An 11,282-nucleotide genomic window follows, 5' to 3' on the forward strand; every position below is an offset into this window, starting at 1 on the left:
AGTACATCTTCAGCCTGTAATTATAAATTGTGACAATTTAATTAACAGTAAAATAACACATTAAGACTAAAACATTATGATAATAAGTTAATTAAAAAACATTTAAAACAAGCAATAGACTAAAACTTTAAGAAATATGGTAATTAAAATTTATAGAAACATTTAAAACAAATAATGAGAGGACAAGTACCCTAAGTGAAAGTAGAGAAGGGAATGATTTGAAAACACAGTTCGGCCCAGATCTCAGTTATGCTAAATACAACGTGGCAGCAGCCACGTTTGCATTTAGAGAAGGAACCAGTCGTTTGATGTATAATGACTCAAGTGTCGTTAAGTAATTGTTGGGAGTGCTGTCAATGATTGAGAAATGTGTTTTATCAATATTAATTTTACATATTTTGGCGTGGTTACGGATATTTGATAATTATCAAATATCCGTAACCACGCCAAAATATGTAAAATTAATATTGATAAAACACATTTCTCAATCATTGACAGCACTCCCAACAATTACTTAACGACACTTGAGTCATTATACATCAAACGACTGGTTCCTTCTCTAAATGCAAACGTGGCTGCTGCCACGTTGTATTTAGCATAACTGAGATCTGGGCCGAACTGTGTTTTCAAATCATTCCCTTCTCTACTTTCACTTAGGGTACTTGTCCTCTCATTATTTGTTTTAAATGTTTCTATAAATTTTAATTACCATATTTCTTAAAGTTTTAGTCTATTGCTTGTTTTAAATGTTTTTTAATTAACTTATTATCATAATGTTTTAGTCTTAATGTGTTATTTTACTGTTAATTAAATTGTCACAATTTATAATTACAGGCTGAAGATGTACTCTGAAGTAGTATGAAACGTACCTAATAAAATATTCTTCACAATGTTTGGTGGATTCCTGGACCCTTTTTAATGCTCTCATCTGATTGAATATATATACATACATATATATATATATATATATATATATATATATATAATACTATATATATATATATATATATATATATATATATATATATATATATATATATATATAGTATATATATATATATATATATATATATATATATATATATATATATAGTATATATATATATATATATATATATATATATAGTATATATATAGTATATGATATATATATATATACATATATATATATATATATATATATATATATATATATATATATATATATATATATATATATATATATATACATATATATAATATATATATATATAGATATATATATATATACACATATATATGTAAGTGTTTACATAATAAAATATGGAATGTTAGTCCATATATATAAAAGTCTAAAACTAAAGAGGTCAACCAGATTGCTTGCAGGAATGTGATCAGACTAGAGACGCTAAAGATGACGTATACAATAAGTATGTAAGCTAAGATAACATGCCGTCACCTGTAGTCATTCAATTGTTTATAAACATTAGTCCAAGCTCCCTGCTTGAGACAACTACCCCGACCTATTATTCAAACGGCCTACGTGATCTGTAGCGTGTCTCATTGATTGTGTGTTCGTATGAAACTATGTCATTGTATGTATGTTCATATGTTCGAACTACTGTCTGCTTCTTCATAACTTGTAACGGAGATGGTAGACAAGCAGAACAGAGTTAGTGATCGTCATTAGAAGACCTGTACCTCTTTACCTAAGCTTTATCATGTAGAGGAATAGGATTAGCCATCATCATTGGCAGAAGCGATCAAGCTATCGTCATAGAAGACTTGTACGATCATACCTGATCTTCATCATGTAAAACTTCAGAAGAATATATTATTTTTATACCTTGTGTTTTCTACAAGAACCTCACCGAACCATGAGTTCAACACATCGTCGTAAAGATAATACCGACTTCGTAAGTGATCTACAAAACCCCAGACACTCCATTGAAGATGGAAGTGCAATACCAACCGACTTAGCGTATAGATTATCGCTAGTCTAACATTACCTCATAGGGCGCCTTATCATACAAGGCACAAGCCCTAATATTTGGTGGCCAGCGGACCAGAAGAACTCTACAATGTCCTACGAAGAAAAACAGAATAATAAATCATGAAGTCAACGACGACGAAAGCAGCAGATTCTTCAAGCAACCTAGTATCATCATTAGTGAGCGACTTCAGAAAACAACAAGATTCGTCAAGCAACTTAGTATCATCGTTAGTGAATAACTTCAAGAAACAAAACCGACGTGTCCTTTTCCTACGGCAACGGAAGCTTCGTCTCTCATTAGAATCATTCAAGAAAACATCGTTAGTGAGCGTTTCCGGCACTGCAAGAAACAAACCGAACGCGTCTGCAGCATCGGATTTTCAAGGGCTCGAATCATCGAAACAACGCGCACGGGGAAAACTGAAGCCAAACCAGGTCGTCCGCTAAATAGAGGAGGACCAAGGCCGTGTGTCGTTATCGGAACACCGTGACTTCCCACAAAAGCAAGCTAAGTACAATTTTTTATTCATTTGGAGTAACTTTGAGTGTTTCCTTTGCAGGTCGAATTTCGTTATTCCTGTGGCTGAAGTTACGAGACATTCTTAATCTTTACTTTTTTACAGAAATTATCTACATCATTGAGATTTCGCTACTGCGAGTTTTTTATCTTTGAGTGTCTGTTTCCAGAAGTTCTACTGAAATATCATAATCATATACTATGTTAATTTTATCATTTTGGGTGATTATTAATCCCTTACGTAACAAATCATATGAAACAGTGAATATGCGTTTACGCAGTGGACGTCTGTATTTATACAGATGCATGGATAGGGTCGTTAAAGCACCGTAGTGATTAGAAAACACACAAAAAACAAGTGGAACACCCGTACAAATCTATATAAATTAGAGGTAACACTATTTCGGGCCATGACAATAAATGCTCCTTTGCAAAGTCCCGATCGCAGTTTTAGCCTTGAGTTTTTTGTTATATAAAATATCGAACCTCAATGACTCAACTCAACTTTAAAAATATGGCTGGATTGCAAGGAATAACATGTCTGTAAAAAACTTTCATCAGGATAAAGGCTAAACAGCTGACCAGGATCCCTCACTATTCAAATTTTAGCAAAGAATGAAGTACAAACAGTTAATATTGTATGCAGTAGTGATAACTTGTCTTATTAGTAATCGCTCAGTTCCTAATAGTTCGTCATTCATTGCTTTATACGTAACCAGCAACATAATGCTAAAACCACACAATACGTTGCCGATGGTAATAAAGAGAAGGATCCTAATTATTACAAAAAAGAAATAGAAACAGTAGCCGTTCAGAATCAAACAAGCAAACTCGGTGACTGTGTCACCTAGTCAAGCGGTCAAGGTTAGTCAAAAACTGCCGAAGTGTTCAAAACATAGCAAATTCCACACAATAAGCGACTCTAGCAGAGTGGGGAAAAGCGATGTTGGTTCATACCAATATCTTTTTGAATTAAAAAGGATTTTTCCTATGAAACACACGACCGTATAAGTAATCAGAGCAGGTTTTCGTTTTAATTTTAATACATTAAGTTATAATAAATACTGGTGGATTAAGCCCAACTGTACGCGCCGTAAAAATTAGAATATCTTGTTTTATTTCTTTAATACACGTAATATCTTGTATTTACGGACTCACCGTCTGTTGTTCGAACTTCCCTAATGAGAAGTCCGGATAAGCGAGCGCTTACAGATACCTCTATAGTTATAAAAAACATTGATCTGTATGTAGTGTAATTGTAAGATCCATCTAGGGGTATACAAAATATTATCTTACATCCTGCAAAAAATAAGGCGTGTTTATCAAAGGAAAATCCTATAAACCTTCAAACATATTAAAATCCGTTTGAACAAAAATGAGACAGTTAATCAAATAATAACTTATATAAAGGAACTATACATTTGTCTCATAAATCGTAACATTGTTCAAATGACCCAACAGAATTCTCCCACAACCGCAGTCGCAATTTGCACGCAAAATCTCGAGAAGCATGCACCCTCGAATGTCTTAGTGCGTGTAAAAAGACTTTGCTGGGAAATGAAATTTTAATCCTTCCCGACACTCTGAAATATAACGATTTCCGCGAACAAAGCCCTAAAAGTATACATAATCGTGGATACGGAAGTTATAAATATCGCATTTTTTATTGTTGCTAATTTTTTAATCACGCCCAACCAGTCGTGGATGAATCTCTCTGATAATCTATCTAAAGTAATATCCGTAAAGTCATTCAAGCAGAGGTTGATCAGCAGATTTTTTTTTTAATTTTCTACCTGAATACCAGGAAGTTTCTCCACTGGCGAGTGATCTCTGGAAAAAAAAAAACGGATGTAATTTAACACAAAACACGGTCTAAGGACAAACATAAAGCTATTTACGTACCTTCGTATAGATTCTCAATGAAATTTCAAAATAGAGATAAATGACGAAGTTGAAAAAAGTTAGTAATAGGAGCCATTAGGAAATCAAATAGCCCATATAATTTTTCCCTCAAACGTCATGCCATAAAAGATCGGACTTGGCGTATCTGCGTAGATTTCTGTCGCTTAAACAAGGAAACGACTTCCGATAGTTTCCAGTGCGATGTACCGACGACATCTTATCTCTGTTAGGTTAGAATAAATTTTTTTTTTTTTTTTCACCAACTTGGACTTACTTAAATGCTTTTACCAGATACCATTACCTAAGTGATTGTACCTCATACACCGTTTTCAGCACACTGAGGGGACATTATCAATTTTTACGTATGCCTCCGGCTTACGTTGCACCCCAATTATAATATAGTGTTTGGAGACTTTTATGGATGCCTATATGGATGATCTTGTAATCTTTTCTAATACCTTAGAAGTACATTCACATAAAGTAGAGCTAGTGCTACAGAGACAAAGACAAATAATCTCAGAGTAAAATATCTAAATGTGAGTTTTTAAAAACCGAACATGTTTATCTAGGTTTTATGTGTCTAGTCAAGGTCTTAAAAGTAGTCCATGGTAAGGTGTCGGCTATTCATAACTTTCCGGTACTTATTAACGTAAAAGGGGGATACAGCACTTTTGCGCTGTAGTGGGTATTACAATCGTATGTAAATATGTAACTCTTCAATGATGACAGCTCCTTTAACAGATCTTACGAAGAAGAGCGTAGATTTATTATGGTCTGAAAAGCATCAACAGGCGTTCGATATCTTAAAAGCGGAATAATGCAGCTTACCTAACTTAAAAATCCCTGATTTAAATAAGGAATTTTTTTTTTTTTATTGCAACAGACGCCTCAGACCAAGGGGTAAGAGGGGTATTACTTCAGTCATATGATAAACAGTTCTTCCCTATAGCTTTTTATTCACGTAAACTAAAGCCCTCTGAAAGTAAATATGCAGTAATAGGCAAGGAAGGGCTAGGTATCTTTAACACTAGTACATTTTAAGTTCATAATCTATGGCTATCCTGATAAAGTCCTTACTGAACATGAGTCCTTTACCGAGTTTTTCAAAGGCTTTAATCACAGTCCAAAAGGAACTCGGTGACAAATGATCATTCAGGTCTTTGGAGCCAAGTTAAGATATCTACCTGGGAAAGCAATTATCATAGCTGACGCATTATCCCGCAATCCCGCACCATACCGCAAAGAACCATTAATTAGACTAAAAGATATAGAAACATCCGTACCTATTGTTAAAACCGTATCTAAACAAGAAAATTCCTTAACCCAAGAGATCGCGAGCATTGAATATCTGGGTCGGAGCGCAGAACTGTTACAAACTGAACAAAGCAAGCGTCAACAGACATAACCCAAACAATAAACACTTCGAAACGGAAACAGGGTCAGTGGCTAGGCAAAAACAATACACACTTCGAGCAGAAACCCTTAAGCAAAAGTATATTTAAAGTATGTGTATCAGAATAATGTAATCAAATGTAATATTATATGTAGGTCTGTGACGAGGAAAACCCGAAGAACCCAACAGATGACTGACGACCAGGTATTAGTAATAATCTCTTTCATACCAATCGTCATAAACTGGTTGCATTCCGTCATCCAGGGTTCCCTACTATGTCACAGAAAGCCAAATCACTATTTTACTGGCCTACAATGCTTACAGATATAAAAAGCACATAACTAATTGTAACACGTGTCATGAAAACAAGGGACACACTAAGACACCTGTCAGTTAAGGGCCTATCCTGTGCCAAATCAATCCTTGAAAGAATATACGTAGAATTATTAACGGAATTACGAGTCTGACAGAGGGAATAAACACTTCTTAGTGTTAATAGTTCCTTGACACGTTATATAGAATTAATAGCACTAAAAACAAACACCGAAATTGAGTGCGTTAGGAATATTTATGAGTGCTAAATCAGTAAATATGGAATTCAACACATAATAATCTGTGACTCGGGTGTGTAAATCAATAATAATCTCCTTAACACGTTGTGTGAATTCCTTTCCATTAAGAAAACCAATAATATATTTGATCACCCAGAGTCAATCGGTTTGGTAGAATAACGGATAATTAAATAGGAAGTGTCAATGTCTTACGAGTTACAACTCGTGATATTGGATCCGACCGGATTATAGCGGTTCTCGCGGTTTTAAATACCTTTATCAGTTATATCTTGTATCTATAGAATTAATGCCGCAAGTAGCCTTATACGGTACGCCGCTAGAACACTTTTCCACATATTCAAGCCAACCATTAATTTATCAAATAAATATATATATATAAATAAATAAATATAAAAAAAAAAATAAAATAAATATGGATACAAGTGGAGTCATATAATACACTCCGTAAGAAGTCGGAAGGGTTACAAATTATAATAAAAAGGAATCACGATAAAATCAATAAGCAAAACGTAACCATAGGTTAATTAAATATCTAAATATATATGCGTAAAGATTTGAACTCTAACTTAACGCTTTAGTAATGACAAATAAGCTAAAAGTTCAAACACATATCCAAAAACCTACTGACATATTGTCTGTCCCGGTGATTTATATTCGTAGTCAATGAAAAAAAAAAAAAAATTAAATAAATAAATAAATAAATAAACTAATAATAAATAAAATAAATAAAATAAAATAAAAGAGATTTTAAAGTCAGGAAGTCTAGAAGTGAAAATGTTATCTATGAAATAATCCTATATGAATCTTATACAGGGCTAATAATATATATAGAATTTGTATGGAAACCTTTTTCATATAGTTTGAATAAGGAATATTTATTTAACATAATGCCAACATGAAACTAATATATTGTTCAATTTTGGTAATGTTGTTTTTTTTTTTTTCAGACATTCTTCTCATGCGGGTGGAGAATTAAAACACTAAAATATCATTTGAAAATACTAAAGTCGTATCTCTTACAGCAAGTAACGTAACTCTTAGCTGGCTGAGAGCAATCTCCTGCCCAGTGACGACGTCATCATTGCCGTATCAGCATTTGTTCCTTTTAACCTCAATAATCTGCTTACACAGGCTTCATCTCTGCTTGCAAAAGCAGATTGACTGGAGAAAGGAATGCTTAGTTCATGAACTTCACATGTGGTTCATAGGTCACATGACAGGCCACATAACATATTCTTATCCGTGTGTGTAATGCAATTAGTTAAGGACTTGTAATCATTTTAAAATTAATGAACAATATAAGCAAATAGAATTTCTATAACAACAAAATGAATTAATTTTTTTTTTCTGAACCTCATAGACATTTGGAAGTATCACGATATGAATATGAAATATTTACTTGCAACATTAGCCTATTACAATTCAAGTAAAACATTCATGGGAAAATGTCACATTTTCTTGGAAAACCCAAAGTTTATTTAGAAATTAGTTACATAGTGGGTTTTTTTCGTTGCATCTCCTACCTATTATAAAGTTTTAAAAAAATTAACCTCAGAGGATGCGCACGAGAAAATTGAATATGAAACTTTTGTTAGGGCACATAGAATCATGATTAATATTCTCTTTGACTCTTATGTTGCCCGGCAATCTTACAAATAGCTCCATTTTCCACTTCTTTGTCTAGTAACTTACTACCAGTAATATCGAATTTTCTTTGAGATTCGTAATGATATCTATTTATTTTTTATAATTCTGGATATTTTTACAAGTCATCATAGACCTGGATAGGTTCACTCATTGTTAATGCCATGGATAAAAAAGTTTGTACAGCGGACTCTTTTGAATTCCGAAATATCAGCGAATCATGTGGGTAAGTCTGGTCTAAATGGCTCTCTTCCCTCCCCTGTATTTGGATGTCGTCTGAATTTACTTTGCCCTTGTGACAAGTATAATTTCACTTGCAGGCTGATTAATGGAACCTGGTTACAGTATCCTGCAGTACGAGAGTTTCACATCGCAACTTCAAAAAATCGTTCGTTCGCCGCAGCGGACGACTACAGTCGAGTAACAACCGCCTACCAACATGTGAAAGGAATTTCATGGACTTCTTCGACCGACACCGTATCTCGTCGTTAATCTCGTTTTCATGCGGAACGCTCCGGCGGCTGTGGAAATCGACTACAAAAAGGGACATACTTCCGACAATTACGACCCGAAGGATATTCAACTCTACTTTGCTGGCGAAGGACTCGTGCTGGGGATGATTTTTTTTTTTCATCGCGAACGGAATTGTGTAGCTTAGGATGCAGAGAATAAGTATGAGCGCAAAATAGAACGTTGGACCCGCCCAGGCAAATTTTCCCCTTGTTTTAACCATTGAAAAAGGCCGTTTCAATTGGTTAAAGGTGGTTGTCTGGAACTGTGTAATGGACGAAAAGTTGTTCGAAAGCTAGTTAAAAGTGAAGTAGTATAACCTCGGTCATGTATCCTATATATATAAAGTATCATGTATCCTATATATAATTGATCATAAATAACAGAATCAAAATATATTTTTTGCGTGTACGCACTAGGAATCTATATATAAATGATCATAAATAACGGAATCGAAATATATCTTTGCGTGTACGCAATAGGAATCTATTTAAAGTGCACATATATTAATCATAATATATGAATCCATATACATATGTATAACAAATCAGGTAGCCTATAATCAATCTGTTACCTTTTATCTTACCAATATCTGCAGGTATTTATGAGTTAGTATATGAATTAATGAATCAGATATATAACATTTAGCATAAAAATCAACGAATCAATCAGCATAAACATTAATAACTTTATCAATTCTATATGGAAATTTTTTATCAGTTAAAATATGATTTTTATCATGTTAATCTTCATTCTATGCAATTATCAGAGTACATTAGTATTTTCTGTAGCATAAGTATCTTAAAGAGATGAAGTGAAAAACTGATATCTTATATATCATGTGATCACTATTATTTACCAATATATTGTTTTATATTTTATTACTTGAATCAATTCATGTACACCATGAATTTTATTTACTTATCTATATATATATTCACATAGTGTCTGTATCACACTCCTATAAGTCAAATGCAAGTCAAGTTTGAGTAATATTCAGTAGTTGGTTTTGGTAGCTGACCGAGCTAATGTAAGTGTTTACATAATAAAAATATGGAATGTTAGTCCATATATATAAAAGTCTAAAACTAAAGAGGTCAACCAGATTGCTTGCAGGAATGTGATCAGACTAGAGACGCTAAAGATGACGTATACAATAAGTATGTAAGCTAAGATAACATGCCGTCACCTGTAGTCATTCAATTGTTTATAAACATTAGTCCAAGCTCCCTGCTTGAGACAACTACCCCGACCTATTATTCAAACGGCCTACGTGATCTGTAGCGTGTCTCATTGATTGTGTGTTCGTATGAAACTATGTCATTGTATGTATGTTCATTATGTTCGAACTACTGTCCTGCTTCTCATAACTTGTAACGGAGATGGTAGACAAGCAGAACAGAGTTAGTGATCGTCATTAGAAGACCTGTACCTCTTTACCTAAGCTTTATCATGTAGAGGAATAGGATTAGCCATCATCATTGGCAGAAGCGATCAAGCTATCGTCATAGAAGACTTGTACGATCATACCTGATCTTCATCATGTAAAAACTTTTCAGAAGATTATATTATTTTTTATACCTTGTGTTTTCACAAGACCTCACCGAACCATGAGTTCAACACATCGTCGTAAAGATAATACCGACTTCGTAAGTGATCTACAAAACCCCAGACACTCCATTGAAGATGGAAGTGCAATACCAACCGACTTAGCGTATAGATTATCGCTAGTCTAACATTACCTCATAGGCGCCTTATCATACAAGGCACAAGCCCTAATATAATATATATATATATATATATATATATATATATATATATATATATATATATATATATATATTATATATATATATATGTAGCGCAACTGCAGGGGCTTGCGCCTGCCCAATCAGAATAAGACCATTGACACCTCAACCAACCATACGAACGAGGCATGTAACGTCACGACGTTGAAGTCGTTACAGACATTTCATTTTGCAAATGAAATAATTACAATAATATTTTTATCCTACTTTACAGAGAAAATGTCAACAGACCTAAATTAAAATTAAATTACACTTACAAAAAACAATAATAAGTATATTACAATAACCAATCAAAACAGAAGTAACAAATTTGAATTTGAATCGACCAGTAAATTACAAATGGAATTGATCAATCAATACAGTTACTTACTCCAAGCTATTTAGTTGGAGGGCGCAGTCTTATTCTAAATTATTAATGGCGATCTCGAAAGAGAACCGCCCAGCTCCAGGCCTCAAGATCAAGTGTAAAACAACGATTCTTTGGGCAGATTTTCGCTTGTTAAAGAATTCGTCCAGTACCTAGTTTGGCAACTAAACGACCCCAAATTTTATAATTGGCTAGTTCAATAATGGAAATAGAAGACGCGATTCGTGTCTGTTTACACTCCGGAGCTTTATCTCGGGTTAATTTTTGCTCTGTTATAAATTATACACGTTTTTTCATGAATATTTAAAATTCACGTTTGAACCTTTTTTGTAACAAATTTTACATACTAGAATTATAGATAAAACTTTATCTCATTTGATAAATAAGCAAGAAACCGGAACTTGAATTTTTAATTTTTTTTTATTTTTTTTTACTTTTTTTTTACTTAATAAGAACATGAAACAAAACGACAACATATAGAAAAGTACTCAATTAGATGAAATTGCACTTTTGTAACAAAATTTTACGTTATATGCAACTGAAAATCACATGTATGTTACTGTAAATGTCTACAAATCAGTACGTTCATTGTTCCTC

The sequence above is a fragment of the Macrobrachium nipponense genome, chromosome 41 (genome assembly GCF_015104395.2).
Source record: "Macrobrachium nipponense isolate FS-2020 chromosome 41, ASM1510439v2, whole genome shotgun sequence".
NCBI lineage: Eukaryota > Metazoa > Arthropoda > Malacostraca > Decapoda > Palaemonidae > Macrobrachium > Macrobrachium nipponense.